The sequence below is a fragment of the Manis javanica genome, chromosome X (genome assembly GCF_040802235.1).
Source record: "Manis javanica isolate MJ-LG chromosome X, MJ_LKY, whole genome shotgun sequence".
Classification (NCBI taxonomy): Eukaryota; Metazoa; Chordata; class Mammalia; order Pholidota; family Manidae; genus Manis; species Manis javanica.
Window position 1 is genome coordinate 129,613,551 of NC_133174.1, and position 19,380 is coordinate 129,632,930.

Below are 19,380 nucleotides of genomic sequence, written 5' to 3' on the forward strand. Positions count from 1 at the left end.
AACTTTCAATAGGGACAGAGGGACAGAAAGGCATTGTCAGGGCTGTATGTGGATTCCAGATTAAACATACAAGCAGAAGCATATGCCTTTTATCTTCTGCTTTATCTAACATAATGATTGTTAACCTGATTTCAGACATGGTTCTTAGGCCTAGCACCTCTGCCTCGTCTCTCCTTCCATGCATTATCATCCTCTGGCATAAAATCCCTGCACTTTCATCTTTTACTTTAAAACTGATTTAGTGGCCTCAGTAATCTCCAGAAGGGATTAATACCTGTCTTTCCCCCCAGAGTGAATGACCATAGGTCAGGCCACCTGCCCCTTCAACAGGCACCTGTAGGGTAAGGGATGGGGGCATCAAGCACAGCACTGGGGGCTGAGGGACTAGCTCAGGGACTGCCAAATTACAGCCCACGGGCCAAATCTGGCCCACTGCCTGGGTTTGTAATTGAAGTTTTATTGGAACACAGCCATGCTCATTCATTACGTATTTCTCATGACTGCTTTCACACTACAATGGCAGAGTTGAGTAGTTGCAAAAGACACCATATGGCCCACAATGCCTAAAATATTTATTATCTAGCCCTTTACAGGAAAAGTTTGCCAACTCCCGCACTGGATGGTTGTTTGCAATTTAAAATGTTCTAACATGTTTAAAGTTCCAGGGCAGGAATCGAAAATAAACCCAGCTATATTTGCTGCCTTGATTTGTTTGCTTTTAGTCGACTCTGATGAGATCTGGCAACACTAATGAAAGGGCATTTTTCGAAAGCAGCCTGAGAGGGCGCCTCTCTGCGCCTTTGCTTGTGTGCTCTCTCTGCCTGGAATGTCCACCCCCATCCCGCCTCCTCTCCTCGGCCCGCCTACCTCCTGTTGGGACTTCAGGATTCTCCCCAAATCAAGCTGTTGTGATGCCTTCCCTCACCCCAGACCCCTGGCAAAATGCAGCATTCTCTGCTAGGTTGTAGAGCTCGCAGCACACAGGCCTGCCTCTGCTGGCTCCCATGGGATTGCCCCCCCCTTGTTGTTCCCCTCCGCATACCTCCTCATTTGCCTCCCTGTTTTTGCTGTCACCCTCTCCAAGCAGCAGCGAGAGTGGACTTCTCATAAGGGAATTCAGGTCATGTCACGCCTCTGTTCAAAGCCCTACACTGACTTAGACTTGGAATAAAATCAGAAGGCTGACCATAGCCTGCAGGGCTGTGCATGACCTAATTCCGGGCCAGCATCTCCTTCATCGTCCTTCTTGCATGCTGCACTCCAGAGACACTGGTCTCCTTGCAGGTCCTCCATGTCCAACATGCTCCTGCCTCAGGGTCTTTGCATGGGCTGTTCCATCTTCCTGGAATACTCCTCTCCCAGACATCTGCATAGCTTGCTCTGTTAGTTCATTCAGGTCACTGATGCACTACCACTTTCTCAAAGACGCTGTACTTCTTTCAAGGAATAAAACTGCTCCCTTTGTCACTCTCTGTCCCTTTTGCTTGGCAGCACTCATCACTTCCTGATATTGCGTGTGTTTATTACCTGCCTTCTTCACCAGCTTAAAGGCCTGTTTACTGTTCTAGCTGCAGTGCTGGGAGTAGGGCTTGGCATCTAGTAGTTATGGATGCCCATAACCATCCATAGAACACAAATGAGTGAAAGCAGTCGGCACCAGTACCACAGTGATTTGATCATTTCAGGATCAGTTTTTAATGAAGGAGAAGATGTGCTAGGGAAAGCATGAGTTTTAGAAGCAGGCAGATCTAAGCTTAAATTCTGGCTCTGCCAGATAGTAGCTGCATGGCCTCTCTAGGCCTTGATTTCCTTTGCATTAACAAGGGGCTAATGATACCCACAACACAGGATTGTTGTAAGGAGTCACTGAGATAATACATGTATTGTGAAAAATTTTTTAAAGGCTGGCTACACAGTATGAATGGTGTAATCCCATTTTGACAGATGTGTTCGTGTTTAGAAAAATGTCTACAAGAATATAGCCCAAAATGTTGACAATGGTCATAGGTAGTAGGCTTAGAAGCGATTTTTTCTCTTCTTTGTACTTCTATAGTTTTTGTTTGTTTTCACAACAAAGTGCACTATTTGAATCATCAGAGGGAAAGCCATTTTAATTTTGAAAAGAGTGAAATGAAAACAGAACTGTGCCCCAATAATTCTCATTCACAATATAGGTTGGTCACCAGGACGGTAATACAGCACAGAGAATATAGTTAATGATTCTGTAACATCTTACTACACTGATAGACAGTGACTGCACTGGAGGGGGTGAGGGCTTGATAATGTGGGTGAATGTTGAACCATGTGTTGTGTATTTGAAACCATCATAAGATTGTATAGCAATGATACTTTAATAAAAAAATATAGGACTGTGCCCTTCCCATCACCCCATGCTGCCCGTCAACCATGAGACTCAGGAGGGGATAGAATCTTGATGAGTGGGCTGCTGGGGAGGGTGGGCAGGAGGGAAGTGGAACAGAACAAAACTCATTATCCTCTGCAGCCCATTATTCTTGCTTAGAACAGGTCAGTTAGGGGTCCCTGAGCCTCAGTTTCCCCATCAGCTTGGGCACCACCCCCAGAGTGGTGTGGAGAGGACCAAAGGAGAGCCCGTGCTCTCGGCCAGTGGAGTGTGTGGTGGTGCAGAGCACAGTTCCAGAGCCTGGTAACTTGAGTTCCGATCCTAACTCCCTCCCTGCCAACCGATGGCCTGTGCCCTCTGGACCTCTGTTTCCTCATCTCTCAAGAAGAGTGATCCTTTAGGCTTGCCAGACTGACTGTGAGAACTCAAGGAGCAAGCGGTCTGCTGACATTCAGGGTGTACTGGGCTTTCCCTATTCGCCTGGTGTCCTACTTAGTACCCAGCCCCTGCACCCCACCCCTCAGGATGGAGAATAAAGGGGAAGAAGGGAAACAGCACCTCTTCTAATTCCAGCCACATTTTTCTGGGCTTGTTTCTAAGCAGTGGAAGGCCAGGAAGGAGGGTCAAAGGAGATAGTGAGTGAGTCATCACCGATTCTCTTTGTGTTGCTGGAACAAGTGTGGGAGGGAAGCCATGGCCTGGCCTGCCCACTGCCACTCGAACAGCCACTGCAAGAAGCTCTTGGCTGCCTGGCAGGGAGTAGAGAATAAAGAAGACGACAAGGCGAAGATGTCTGACACGAGCCAGCTGGGCAATGGTGGCAGGAGGGCAGCCATTAAGAGTCCTGATGTTTTCCACAGTCTTGTGTGCATCTGGCCCCCAGAGACTGCTGGCATGAGTGCTGTGTCCCTCCAAATTACATCCCTCCCGCGCTCTACAAGCCTGAAACTGCTCATCAAGTTGAAGTGGATTTCATTGTCGTGGATGCTGTTAACCACAAAATCCAGAGGGTGCGGAGGTGGGAGTATTGCTATGTTCCCCTTTTGTGGTATTAAATGTTTTGAGTCCTGATAAAGAGGTTATTGGAATGAGTGAGCCTCCAACCCCTTTTCTTCTTTCCATAGCAGACTACTGAGCCCCACAGTGCACTGGGCTCTAGGTATGCAGAGATGCACACACCCCATACCCTGCCCTGGAGGAATACTCAGGTGGTGGAACCAGGTGCGTGGCAGGCAGTTAGAGTGCACCATGGTGAGGGGGTGCCCCAGTAGGAGAAGGATGTGAACAGCTTGACTTCTCACTAGAGGCACGAGCTGGTTTCTGAAGGAAATCAAGGAGTTTTCCCAGGGCACAGGCCTTGAGACAGGTGGCTAGCAAGTGACAGTTGGGCCATGGCCACCTGGACATGTCCAGATACCAGAGAGGGCCCAGTCATTGCAAAGCAGGGTGCTGAGTGAATGTCCTCTTTGAGGCCTAGAGCAGATAGTGTTACTCTTCTTAACTCGGGGCCTTCAAGGTCCTACTGACTCCCTCCCCACGTCTGGCCCCAGGCTCTCCCTTTCCAACCTCTTTGCTGTTGCTTGTTTCCCTCCTCTACCCCCCAGCCTACTCTACCCACATAGCATAACATGCCCTGTATTTTTCTGCCTCTGTGCCTTTCCAAGTACAGCCACATCACCCAGAATGCTCTTTTCTGTATCTGCCTTTGCTATAGTCCAGTCAGCTGGTGAAGGTCAAATTCTTCCTCCAATACACCTGGTCCCTGGGGCACAGCCACCATCTCTCTCTCTCCGTACAAGCAGGGAGAATCTGTCTCTCCTTTCTCTTCATGACCAAGACACCTAGTTTCTCTGTTAAGAACTCAACACAACCTTCCTTGTGTGGTGAACTGGTTAAGAACACAAGCCTAGGAGTCTGGAGTAGCACTACCAGACTTGGAAACACTTACCACTAGTGTGGCCTTAGACCTTAAATGTATTAACCCTTTGAGCCCTCTTTTTCATCATCTAGAAATAATAATGTCAGATTATAATAATAAGCATACTAGAAATAATAATATTTACTTAGTGTGATTTTTAGGATGATGTGAGATTGTACATGTAAAACTTAGTGCTGGCACCTAGTAAACACTCAGTAAGTGACATCTCTTTTTGTAATATGGCCCTGTAATCCCCACTCCAAACTGTGAGCTACTATAGATCAGGGACTATTGTTAATCTTTGTACTGCCCCTCTTCACTTCGTTTAGTGACTAGAACATATTAAGTGCTCAATAAAATTCGATCAGAACTTCTGGAATCATTGCCTTGAAGATACTGTGGCAATTCTGGGGTGCTCCAAAGTTCAGGTTGCTGATGTAGGATGTAGCATAACACTAAGAGCATAAGACCCTGTGCTTATCAAACAGCCCCCTGAGTTGGGGTCCTCCTTGAGGGTTGAGCTGGGATATGTGGATATTTGAAAGAGGCTTTTTCTCCCAGGCCACTAGTGGAATACTTGGAATTAAACCAGGGGACCTAGTGGAATATTTGGGGTATGAGATCATCATAAGCTTGTCATGCCCTAGAGCAGTCATGTGAAGTGCCCATGAGCAGGTAAAGGAAGAGGTGGGAAAGGAAATGAGCCCCTGAGGTCTGCTGGAACAGCCTGAGGAGCCACTGGGGAGCTGCTGACGTGGGGAAGCAACCGCATCCTTCTGCTGAGAACTCTGGGGATCTTGGTGAGGAGGGGTCACAGGCTGGTGCTATTTTAAGCACCACCTGCATCTCTCAGTGAGCCCGTATCGGGTGGGAGGAGGTAAACAGGAGAGGGACAGCCACTGTCGGATGCCGTGGCTGGTCAGTATTTTATTAGACTTGAACTCTCCTGGAATAGATTTCAAATACTGTTCTTAGCTCTGATTCCTTCTTACTTCCCCACCCTTGGGAAGTAAGGTGCTTCAGCTTTCTCATCTATTTTTTTTTCTCATATAGAAGTTGATACATCTCTGTGAGCCACCACAAACCTTTTTTGGAGTGATGCAAGGTATAAATAAATAGTATTAAAAAAATACGTAGTCAAATGAGATGCTCAAAACAATCCTGTGACTTAGATCTGATGGTCTTCAGAGAGTATGTGGTTTGGGCAAAATGAAACAGGCTGTAAGTAGCTTCTGACTCCAAGCCCGGTGCACTTTCTGCCAACAGATAACCTGTTGAGCCCTTCCTGAGTGCCAGTAACACTGAGCAAGGTGCTGGGGACTCAGAATTGACTTGGTGCTGAGCACATACTCCGTCCTGTGAGGAAAGTGTTGCCATCAACAGTGATCTACAGGCAAGGAATCAGGCTCACGAAGCTTAGGTAACTAACTGGATTTGGTCATATAGCAGAGCAAGTAGCAAGTTGGATTCTGTCCCAGCCCTGCTCATTTGACTCTCTCCTACTAAAGGTAGGGAGCTCGCTGGTGAGAGTATTAGATGCCACATCCTGCCAGCTACTCAGTCTGCTGTCCTTTAAGTCCCATGGGTCTGTAATAACAACACTAATAAAAGCTAACAAACCTTGACCACCAACCAGGGACCAGGCACCAGGCTAAATCCGTGACTTGCACAATCTCATTTGATCCTTACCATAATCGTCTGAGGCAGGTACTACTCTACTCTCTTTCCTTCCTTCATTCCCTCTCCCTATGTGATCTCATCCATACCCACAGCTACAGTTAGTATCTATCCTCAGAGGATGACTAATGCCTTTCTCCAGCCCACACTTCTCTGAGCATTCCAGAGCAGGAGTCCCAATCCCTACATGACTTCTTACTTGAAGTTATTCATGTGTTCATTAGGCAGGTATTTACTGAGCACCTACTTTATACCAAGCACAGTTCTAGATGCTGAGGATTATAACAGTATATAAAATAGACAAAAATCCCTTTCTCATGGAGCTTATTCTCGCAAGTGAAACACAGTAAGAGAAAAAAAACCTGGGAAATACCCAGATGGTAAGAAGAGCTAAGGTAAAAAGTAAAGCAGAGAAGAGGATAGGAAATGTTGGAGGAGTATTGAAATTCTAGGTAAGGTGGCGAGAGAGGGCCTGGACGATGAAGGATTTGAATAAGGGAGGTGAAGGAGGGAGGTCGGCACAGAAAGCCTCAAAAACCTCCAAATCAGCAGTTCCAAAACCCAACCCAGGACTTTCCCCTCAAAACCTGGATCTTTTCCAGTGATCTCGAAGAACTGAACCCACTGTGTGTTGAGTTAGTCAAGCCAGAAACCCAGGAGTCATCCCTGACTCCACATTCTTTGTCCCTTCCCCATACCTCTGTCACCATGTCCAACCCTTCTTCAAGTTCTGTTGATTCTACCTCCTAAATGCTTCCCTTGAGGCAAGGCACTTTCCCCATGTCCATTCTTACCACTGTGATCCAAGAGTGATCCTTTCCAAACTCAAATGTGGTGATGCTATCACATTGCTTAACACTTACTAAGCATCACTTTGTTCTTACTGGTAGGAACAAAGATCAAACTCATGACCTAAATGCCATCTGACACCAGCCTCCTTCTCCAGCCTCATTTACACCAGTCGTACCCCCGACCACAGATACACATATACACAGGCCAGCCACACTAGCTGTATTTCGGAACCTTAAACAAGTCATGCTCTTGCTGTGATAAGGTCTTTTACATGCTGTTCCCCCTGCCTGGAATACCCTTCCTCCTCTCTCTCAAGCCAATCTCTCTCCATTACCATTCTCTTCAGAGCCCAGCCTTTTCTGATCTTCTTGATTAGGTCCAGTTTTCCCGGTACAGGCTGTCATGACCCCATGCACTTTCCCTGTCTAGCACTTGCACACATGTAATTTTTTTTTGAAAGGGCATCTCTCATATTTATTGATCAAATGGGTGTTAACAACAATAAAATTTTGTATAGGGGATTCAATGCACAATCATTAATCAACCCCAAGCCTAATTCTCAACAGTCTCCAATCTTCTGAAGCATAATGAACAAGTTCTTACATGGTGAACAAGTTCTTACATGGTGAGTAAGTTCTTACATGGTGAACAGTGCAAGGGCAGTCATATCACAGAAACTTCTGGTTTTGATCATGCATCATGAACTATAAACAATCAGGTCAAATATGATTATTCATTTGATTTTTATACTTGATTTATATGTGAATCCCACATTTCTCCCTTATTATTATTATTATTTTTAATAAAATGCTGAAGTGGTAGGTAGATGCAAGATAAAGGTAGAAAACATAATTTAGTGCTGTAAGAGGGCAAATGTAGATGATCAGGTGTGTGCCTATGGACTAAGTATTAATCCAAGCTAGACAAGGGCAACAAAACATCCACAGATGCAGAAGATTTCTCTCAAAACAGGGGGGTGAGGTTCTAAGCCTCACCTCTGTTGATCCCCAATTTCTCACCTGATGGCCCCCCTGAGACTGTGCCTGTCTTAGGTTGTTCCTCCCTTGAGGAATCTTACCCATCTCTGGCTAACCAGTCATCTTCCGGGGCCATACAGGGAAATGTAAAGTTGGTAAGTGAGAGAGAAGAAATATTCTTTGAAAAGGTTAGCTTTTTACTTCTTTGCAGATTTATGCCCTGTGGCTTCTATGCCCAGCATTTGTCTTGAGGTATCTTTACCACTTGGAAGAATTATGATACTCGGTAATTTCGATATGAGGCACGAATTCTATTTAAGGGTTGTAATTAGGAAGGAAGAAGAAAAGCTATAGAAGTAGCAGATGGAAGAAAACATGGGAAGATTGATTATTTCTTTGACATATCTTCTTGTAGAGTAACATAAGCATGTATAGGTTTTAAACTAATTAAATTGTGTACACACATTAACATAATAGGAATACAGCTACATAACAAAAGCAGACCTACAATTACCAGCCATATCCAGTGAAATCAAAAAAACCAGTTAGGCACCCTAGGCATTTGTGAAAACTTATCAATGATATGATGGATATTGTCTAACTGAATTTGAATAGTTTGAGAAAAATCAGACAAATTAAAACTACACATTCCTGGGAACTGTTCACATCCCATATGTTCTTTTAACAGTAGATAGTCTATAGTCGCACGATTTTTGAGCACTGCAACTTGCACTTCTCCTAATTCTTGGTTGAGTTCCAACAGTATAGATCCAGTCAAATTTGTTGTTTTACTGTATGCACAGGCCAGCTTAGATATCTCCTTCTTCATTCCAATGGCAAGTCCAGGAACCGGTGGGATGAATGCAGCTACAACTGCAACAGTGCCAGGATCTTTGTTGAAGTTTTTTGATGATCATCTTCTGGAATGACTCTTCCAGAGGATGTTGATGTTGGAAGTTCTTCTTCATATCGTATCTTAATTCTTTTTCTCGGTAGCCAAATTAGGCTTTGATCCTCTATATAAACACAAACAAACTCTTTGCCCACACTTTGATATGACCTTTATACCATTGTGAAGAACTTATTGGAGATCACCACACAGGAACTGCTTTTTTTTTTCAAGAGAAAGAAATATTATCAGAAAAATGTACTTCTATAGCTGATCATCTGACACCCTTTAAATGATCAAAATTAAGGATTAATATAAAGCATTAATCCTTGATTTGCAGTTAGTTTTATCCTATCAGGGAGTAATCCCCCTTTTCTTTCTCTTTCTTTTTTGTTATCATTAATCTACAATTACATGAAGAATATTATGTTTACTAGGCTCTCCCCTATACCAGGTCCCCCCACCAAACCCCATTACAGTCACTGTCCGTCAGCATAGCAAAATGTTGTAGAATCACTACTTGTCTTCTCTGTGTTGTACAGCCCTCCCCTTTCTCCCACCCCCCATTATGCATGCTAATTATAATACCCCCTTTCTTCTCCCCCCCTTATCCCTCCCTACCCACCCATCCTCCCCAGTCCCTTTCCCTTTGGTACCTGTTAGTCCATTCTTGGATTCTGTGATTCTGCTGCTCTTTGTTCCTTCAGTTTTTCCTTTGTTCTTATACTCCACTGATTAGTGAAATCATTTGGTATTTCTCTTTCTCCGCTTGGCTTATTTCACTGAACATAATACCCTCTAGCTCCATCCATGTTGTTGCAAATGGTAGGATTTGTTTTCTTCTTATGGCTGAATAATATTCCCTTGTGTATATGTACCACATCATCTTTATCCATTCATCTACTGATGGACACTTCAGTTGCTTCCAATTCTTGGCTACTGTAAATAGTGCTTCGATAAACATAGAGGTGCATCTGTCTTTTTCAAACTGGAGTGCTGCATTCTTAGGGTAAATTCCTAGGAGTGGAATTCCTGGGTCAAATCGAAAGTCTATTTTGAGCATTTTGAGGAACCTCCATACTGCTTTCCACAATGGTTGAACTAATTTACATTCCCACCAGCAGTGTAGGAGGGTTCCCCTTTCTCCACAACCTCGCCATCATTTGTTGTTGTTTGTCTTTTGGATGATAGCCATCTTTACTGGTGTGAGGTGATACCTCATTGTGGTTTTAATTTGCATTTCTCTGATAATTAGCGATGTGGAGCATCTTTTCATGTGTCTGTGGCCATCTGAATTTCTTTTTTGGAGAACTGTCTGTTCAGTTCCTCTGCCCATTTTTTAATTGGATTATTTGGTTTTTGTTTGTTGAGGTGGGTGAGCTCTTTATATATTTTGGATGTCAAGCCTTTATCGGATCTGTCATTTACAAATATATTCTCCCATACTGTAGGGTACCTTTTTGTTCCATTGATGGTATCTTTTGCTGTACAGAAGCTTTTCAGCTTAATATAGTCCCACTTGTTCATTTTTGCTTTTGTTTTCCTTGCCCGGGGAGATATGTTCAAGAAGAGGTCACTCATGTTTATGTCTAAGAGATTTTGGCCTATGTTTTTTTCTAAGAGTTTTATGGTTTCATGACTTACATTCAGGTCTTTGATCCATTTCGAATTTACTTTTGAGCACACATGTAATTTTACACTGATTTCTCTGTTTGATTATTGTCTACCTGTCCCACTAACTTGTAACTTCATGAGGACAGGGATTTATATGCTCATCATTGGATCCCCTGTGCCTGGAACAGTGTCTAACACTTAAGCAGGTGCTTGACAAATGTTTGCTCAGGGGAATGAAAGAACAAATGAATGAATCACCATTTCACAGATGAGAAATTGATTCTGAGTGGTAAAAAGTATATCCCTCAAGTCACACAACTTGTTGGTGGCAGAGCAGGGGCGTGAGTCTAAATCTGTTAAATTCCATCTCCTGTGTTCTTTCTTCAGCCTATTCCTGCCTTTTGAGTTTTTTATTTTTAACTTCACAATTTACATGTAAATACATTCAGGCTGTAAAAATTCAAACCATAAGGATTTTTGAAGAGTAAAAGGTCTAATTCCCATGGCCTTGCCCTTCCAGAGAAGTGCCACTGTTAACATTTTGTTAACGATATTTCCAAGGCTCATTCTCTGCTTGTACTATATATATCTATAATATACATATCTATCATAGACACACATATACATGGGTAAACATAGTTTTATTGGGTTTTGTTTTCTACAGTGATGGGTCATAGCAGGTGCATTTTTCTGAGATTTGTTTACAAACTTAACATTCTACCATGTAGATCTTTCAAAACCAGTACATCAGCCTAGCACACTTCTTTGCATATGTGAAGGGATAATGAAATATTAAATGATGCATAAAATGGAAGAGTGTCATGAAGTAATTCTTTTGTTATCGAAAGGGAATCAGGTAATAGCACTCTGGGGTTATTTCCTTATTGTACATCACATTTTAGGGATGCACAGATGAGGAAGACAGTTCTTGCCTGTATCCTGTCAGCATAGATAAGCTAGGAGGCGTAAGAAAGCATGGCATACCTATGGCAGCAGAAGTAGCTCTGTATTACCTGACCCTGACCCTCCAATGCATGGGCAAATGTGGTAGAGAAAGACAAGGGAGATAGGCAGGGGCTAGATCATGTTGGTCCTTATTTATCATGTTAAAGAGTGTGGACCTTATCCTGAGTACACAGGAAACCATATACAGATTATTGGTTAGGAATGCCCCGGCTGTAAGTAGTAGAAAATTACTAATATATTTTTTCTCAGATGTAACAAGAAGTATTAAGACAGGCAGTTGCTGGCTTTAGTTCAGAAGCTCAGCAATGCCCAGGCACTGTCTTCATTATTCATCATCCTGATTGTATTGGCATTCACCTTCAGACTTACTGCCTCATAGTTACAAGATGGCCACCATGGCTCCAGGCATCATATCCATATTCAAGAAAGTTAAAAGGGAAAAAGAGATTGCTCTCATGAAGGCAAAAATTTCCCTAGGATCCCCCAGCAGATTGAAGCTTGTATCCCATTGGCTAAAATTGTGTTATATGGTCACCGTAACTTGAAGGAATGCTAGAAGAATTAGTATTTAGTTTTTCTAGCTTCTATAATGAGGGCACACAATGATCAGGAATGGGCATTTTGATGCCCAGCGAAAATCTGCTCACAGTAGGATTTTACTCAGGGAATTGACAGGAAACAACCTATTAGGCATCTCTACCCCTGAGGTGCCATTATAATTCTTTCCAAGAGAACATGGATGGAGCTAGAGGGTGTTATGCTGAGTGAAATAGGCCAGGCAGAAAAGGCAAGTATCAAATGATTTCACTCATCTGTGGAGTATAAGAACAAAGAAAAAACTGAAGGAACAAAGCAGCAGCAGACTCACAGAACCCAAGAATGGAGTAACAGTTATCAAAGGGAAAGGGACTGGGAGGATGGGTGGGAAGGGAGGGACCAGGGAGAAAAAGGGGCCTTATGATTAGCACACATAATATAAGGGGGGGCACGGGGAGGGCAGTAAAACACAGAAGACAAGTAGTGATTCTATAGCATCTTACTATGCTGATGGACAGTGACTGTAATGGGGTATGTGGTGGGGACTTGATAATGGGGAGAGTCTAGTAACCATAATGTTGCTCGTGTAATTGTACATTAATGATACCAAACAAACAAACAAAAACAATAATAATAATAATTCTTTCCAATAAATTTTTTTGGCAACCGTGAAATGTTGGGAAATCTGAAAAATGGCATTGACAATCAGTCTCATATGTATAACCTGACAATGTTTGCTAAGAGATTTATGCAGGATTCCTGGTGGCATAAAGGGAATATGTGATATAATATCCTTGTTGAAGTTGGATATTGACACTTTCACCTGAAGAAATGGTCTGTCCATCAGCCTCCAAATTGGAACTGTCAGCTTAAGGCTGCACTGGAAGGCCCATACTGTAAGGACAGCTCTAAATCCATTCAGGAAGGATCAGATTAACACTGGTTGAACTCATAGGAGTGCATCTACTGCTCTGCTTCAGCTTTTGACCAGTCTCACTTGGCACTCAAATGTATGTCCTGTCTGGGAGACCCAGAACCTGCTGCCAGGAAATGTACCACCCACAGGAAAGGAAGATCTACTGGGATCATGGTCTCCATCTAGGTTCCAGGAAAAAGAGTGTATTCATTGTTCAACCTGCAAGTGCTACCCTCCTGAATTACCAGTAGGAAAACAAGTGGGATTCATAACCCATGAGGGAAACTGGGAGTTTGGGCTCTGCCCAAATCTGCTTGGCCTCAGCACTAAGCCCTGAGATGGCAGGAGAAGCAACTTTGTCCCACTCTTCCCCTTACCTCTCCTGTCAGCTCAGAGGGGCCCAGGTATTCATGAATCTGGACCTCCCCAGAGCAAAGATCTTTGGTTGAATCCACCAGGAAAATACCTGAAAAATGACTTTTCAGATATGGTTGAGGCAATTAGCATAATTGGCCATGTTTTTTGATGTGCGTAAATAACTTAATATCCATGTACTCTTGGCCTGACCTCCCAAGAGCAAACCAGAATGACCCCTTCTGCCAGATACCAGGTAAACCAAAATGTGGATGACTCAGATAAGTATCTGAAATCCTAGAATCCTTTAATCCCCAATTCCCACTCCTCCATATTAAGGACATATAGAGATTTTTGGGTTGCCCTTGTGTCCAGTGTAGAGGGAATTGGTTGAGGCCATTTTTGCTCTGAGAAATTAACTGCCTAAAGACAATGGAGTTCTGCAAAGGGTAGCCCATCCAGACACCCACCTCCATCCATATGTGACTATCAGTTTGAATTTTATAAGTGGCCTGTCCTATTTACATCAACCAGTGTTACTCCTTCTTTGCATGAATTACCCAATCTCATGACTACCTGGAGGCACCCAAGTCACTATTAGAGCAGGGGTCCCAAACAACAGACACTCCTGGTGTGAGGCTAAGAGTCTGTAATGTCAAGAAGTGTCCATGGTTATTCTCATGGGTAGTCAGGTTTGGAAACTGCTAACCTAGAAGTCATTCAGGAAAACTGCAAGGACATTTTATGGTACAAGGTTTCTTCTAGAAGGAACTACTCACCAGGGAAACATCCAGGCATGAGTCTGCCCTAGTCCTGTACCCACCTATCCCCCCACCCCTATACTTAAGAAGCTGATCATCTAGGCAAAAGCTATGCTTTACAGAGTAAGGTAGGATAAGATGGAGTTCTGCTACAGAGTAATGGGGAAGCTAACAGATCTTAAGGAGAGAAGTGACATTATCAGATTCATCAATTCACTCTTACCTCCTACTGCTTCAAACTCAACCTTGTTCCTGGGTCTTCTCAAGGTCTTCAAGATGGTAAAATCTGTTGCCATCTTATCTTAACTAAATGTGGTGTACATATCCATTCACTTGGCAAATATTTATGAAGTACTTACTATGTGTTAGACATTTTTCTAGGATCCAAAGCTAGAGCAATCAAAAAGCTAGGGAAGAAACCTGTTCTCAGTGAGCGTTCACTATTCTGTCTACCACCCTATGTTGCCATATCCTTATGCAAGCTTGAGAAAGAACTCAACATCCACAGCACAACATTAGGAGTGCAAGTCAGCTCTGATACCTAGTAGAGTATGTTTTGGGGGTGAGTAGACCGGAAGGACACTTCCAGAAACCAGACTCTGCTCTCACATGTGCCAGCATGATTTTTAAGATGATGTGGTTAGTGTGACAAAGACTGCTAGCTATTAACCAATGGTTCTTTACACCTTCTTCAATAAGAACAGAATATTTAGGCACACACATGACCATCCAGAATGAAGACTACATTTCCAATCTCCGATTGCAGAGTTGGGTTTGGCCATAAGACTAAATTTTGGCCACTGGAGTGTGAGCAGAAGTAACATGTAGGGCATCTGGGTTATTGCCTTAAATGGAAAAGACATTCCTTGCCACTCCGTTTTTCCCCTTCCCATAGGCTAGACATCATGGTGAGCCATCTTTGACCCTACAGATAGGGTAATGACCTAGAGTATCATCTTAGAAGGAACGTGGTGGGTTCCTGGATAATTCAATGATTAGTGTTTCTATACCAGCCCTGGGCTACCTTCCTCCAGATGGTTTACATGAGAGAGATATCAACTTCCATCTTGTTGAAGCCACTTTTATCTTGGGTTTCTTGGAGCAGAATCTACAGCCTAACTAATAAGGTGCACAGTAAGAAACTTATAAGTTACCTGGATGTAAATAGATTGAGTGGACATAACTTATATGACAGTGGGTTGAGGAACATGGAGGAAGTGAGGAACTAGAGACAGTGAGTGTAGACAGCTCTTTCAAGAAGTTCATCTATAAAAGGAGGGTCAGCTAGGGCAATAGCTACAGTGGATGTTGAATCAAGAGAAGGATTTGGTTTTGATGATACGGTGATAAGAGAAATTTGATCATATTTCCAAGATTGTTGGAAGACTCCAATAAACATCATGAGATTGAAATACAGGAGGGGTGAGGAGAATTATGGAAAGAAGCCCCTAAGGAGTCAAGAATGTTGAGATCCAAAGCTCAGGTTAGAAAAGGAGAGCCAGTTCTTTGAAGAGGGAAATGATAAGGCACAGATGAGTGTGGAAACAAGTGAGCAGAGGACTGCTCAGGAATCTGAGGGACTTTCCCTGCAAGAGACGGGCAAGGTCAGCTGCTGAGAGTGTGGGACACAGCAGTCAGTTCAGGGGCTGACTTTTGAGTGGTGAGGTTTTGAATAGTTGGATAGAATAAGAAGTTGACCAGTGACAAGAGAATTTGAGGCTGAGATTGTGGGCCCAGATGATTTTGCAGTCCACAAGGCCACGTAATTGTATGATTTTTCTAATTATAGAAATAAGAATAATTTAGAAATAATTATAGAAATGAGAAATTGAAAGGATGTACATTGCATAGGAGCAGCAGACCTAAAACCACAAGTAAGGCCATTACATTAGTAACCTGTTAATCAAAAGAAGGCTCAGAAAGCAAAAGGAACTCTTTTGAAAGATTGGGCAACTCTGCCCAGCTCAGGCAGAGTGCTGGCCTCTAAACAGTACCAGTTCATGCAGCCCTCACCCCAACATAGGCAGCTGGGTATTGCCAGCTCCATGTCTTACATATGACATCTGCCTAGGTCAGGTCACATCAGTTGTGAGTGGCAAAATATGAAATTCAGCCTCATTTTTTCCCCAGTTTTAAAGTTTATGCTTGAGGTACCCACACTATGCTGACTTCCCTGGATGCCAGAAAATGATGATTTATTTGAGAGACTATTTTTCAGCAGAGAGAGAGAGAGAGCCTGTCTTTTTTTTTTTTTTTTTTTGCGATTTCTCATTAGTTTGGGTTTTGAAAGCCCACTTGAAGTTTCTTGCTTGTTTGTTGTTTTTTTCACTCAAATGCACTCTGACCTAAGTTGCAATGGATAACTTGTTGCCAGGATATCTCTGTAATAGCCAGACTGAAAAGTAAGCATTAGCAAAACATCAGATTCAGCTAGTTCTTTGTGATGCCTGTATTTGTCCTTACCTCTCAGTCTTTCTTTGGATGGGGCTAGTGAAGGGGAAGGACTATTAACTATTCTTTATTTGAAATCTATTTATATTATATTCAACTATTGCTTTACAAACAGTTAACACCCAATCTACATCCCTTTTGGTTAAATAGCTAGTGACTACATGACCAGATAAATAAATAACAATCTTAAAAGGGGGGAGCAGACTAATTGAAAATTGACAAGGGCCTTTACCACCCTACTAATTTTCCACATAATAAGGAAATTTGTAGGAGGCAATTCTTATCCTCTGAAACTCCGCATGAGAAAGTCTCTAGCTATGTGATGCTTTCTCACACAACCCTGCAATGAACTTGTGGGGGAGGTACTATAATTATGCCTATTTTATAGATCAGGAAACTGAGGCCTAGATAGGTGAAATGACTAATGTAATGACACACAAACAGTTAGTGGTAGAGCCATGATTTAAGCTTAAGTCTGTACAGTTCTTAAATGTGTGCTCTTTTTGTCTCAGCTTGAAGAATGGGTAGGATTTCAATGCAAATTTCAGTCCTGAAATTAAGTGTCAGTAGACACAAGAACTTCAAGGATTTAATAGACCTGAACATTCCTGTTAATGAACTTGACCAACTGACCTTTATAGAACACTCCACCCAACAATAATAGAATACATCTTCTGTCAAGTTCACATGACACCCGAACCAGGAGAGACCAAATTCTGGAACACAAAATGAGTCTCAATACATTTAGAATGATCCAAGTCATACAGAGTCTGACCACAGAGAATTAAATTAAAAATCAGTAATGAAAAGATCTGAAAATTCCTAAATATTTAGACACTAAGCAACATATTTTTAAATGAACCATGGGTTAAAGAAAACTCAAAAGTGAAATTAGCAATTTGAACTGTGCAAATGAAAACACATTTCAGAATTTGTGGGAAGCCACTAAAGAAGAAGTTATGGGGGGTGAGTTATAGCACCAAATGCCTAGAAAAGAAGGTCTTCAATCAATGACCTCAACTGCTACCATTAGAAACTAGAAAACAGAACGATAAGCTTAAGCAGAACTGAATAGGCAAATATATCAAAAGAATAAAATAGAGAAGCAGGTGGCAAACTTTTTCAAAAGGACTATGGGGACAAGCACTGCCCTCTTGTAACCTTTTGTCCCTGAATAACCGTGTGTCCACTTGGTCCCCTCCTTTAGGTGGTATGCTAAGTATAAGGTATGTTGGTAGCCTGGGGCTAGCCAAATCCAGGCTGGCCTTATCAATGGAAACATCTTATTGGGAGGTTGATCCCTCTGACCAAGGTTTTATTCCTTGGGGCACTGGTAAGCCAAGAATGATCTCTTCTTGCAAAGATCATAGTCTTTGCCCCCTCACCCCATATAAGCACTTCCCTCCCTGTCCATAACAGTGGGGATGGACTCCTCTATTCCTGTATATAAGTCCCAATAAACTCTCATGTCTCATATGACATCTCCAGTCTTTTGAGTGCTTTTCCATTGCAACTCACCCACTTGGGTATGCAATTGGACTTTTGATCACACAAGGACCAAATAGCCAATATTTTACAGTTATGGTCTCTATTCCAACTACTCAACTCTGCTGTTTCAGCACAAAAGCAGCCACAGACAAATACTTAAAGGAGTGAAACATATGTTCCAATGAAACGTTATTTGTGGACAGTGAAGTTTAAATTTCACGTAGGTTTTGTGTGCCATGAAATATTTTTCTTTTTCTTTTTTCAACCATTTAAAAATGAAAAACTACGCTTAGCTTGAAGGTCATATAAAAACAAGCACATGAGGGAAATTTGTTGAAGACAACTGGGATGATTCACATCTCCGCAGAGACTTAGATGTAGCCACATTAGCTTGGAGGAACATTAGGTAATGAGAAGGGTGGGAAGGAACAGAACGGAACTGCTGATAAGGTGGCAGTAGGGAACAACTTAAAGGAACACCCTCTCTCTGCCACGTGGATCAATAAAATCGAACATGTGGAAAGGAGGAGGGGCAGCAGGTCAGTCTGGGAAGGCTCTTTACGAGGTGTTAAAGAAAACCCCCTTCTTCAACCATAGCATCCTGGCCTCCACAGCAACCTACCCCCTCCCATCCCCCCATGGCAGTGTCAGGAGCAGGGCTGGGTGATATTTAAGCCTCTCTGGGACTACCATTGTCTGGAGCAGTGCCTCAGTGACCAAACAGAGCTGAAGGCATGTGGTTGCTCATTGCCCTTGGGAGGGGATGTATGGGGAAGGCAGTAGGCCTGGGGTAGACCCCTGGGAGGCTTCAGCATAGCACAGATGTGGACCGACAATCCACAAGTGTTCCAGAAAGAAAAGAGAGGATGACCCACTGTCAGTACAAGTGTAGAGACAGTGCCAAGGTCAGATGACCCTGCCCATGCTCCCCTTCCTCCCCACTCATGCCCCAATAGCACCCCTACTCTGTCCTTGCCTGGCACAAGCCCCCTCCTCAGCCTGCACCCCTTCCTATGAAGCCCCCTTCCCACCAAGTCTCCATCCTCTTCGCCCAAACTAATGCCCTCTGTGCTGACCTTGTTGCTCTTCTGGGTGCAGAAGACAGCCAAGTGTGTAGAGATGCCCCTGCAAGCCTGTGCAGCTGAAAGATCCTCTAAAAAAGCTCTCATCCATTCAAGAAACCATGAGAGAACCAAGACAAATAATTGTTGAATAAGAAACAGGATCAGAACCAAGAGATCCTAGAGAACTCCATGAATCCAAGTAATTTCCTGCGCATAGTGAGGCCCAGAGACCTAGAACTATCTCTGTTGCATCTCCAGAGGAGGCTGTGGGGAAATAGTCAGACTCAAGAGAGACCAAATCTTACACCTACAGGGTACACCAATAGTGATGATTAAAATAAAATCAACAAGACTAAAAAAAATAGATATGTGTGTTTGTTTCTCTGTGAATTCTCTGATGGTGAGGAGGGAGGGAAGGATGGAAAGAGGCAGGTATGTGAGAAGGGAGGGATGTGGGGCCCTGCAAGGGCTGGGGGCCAGACCAGCAGGCCCACAGTTAGCCGACTTTAGCCAGAGGATAAGGACGAGGTGCGGGCTGGGCATGGAAGACTAATTTCCTCAGCACTTCATCCCACCAGCAAATAGGAGAATGGACCTGGTTTTTCTCACTCATG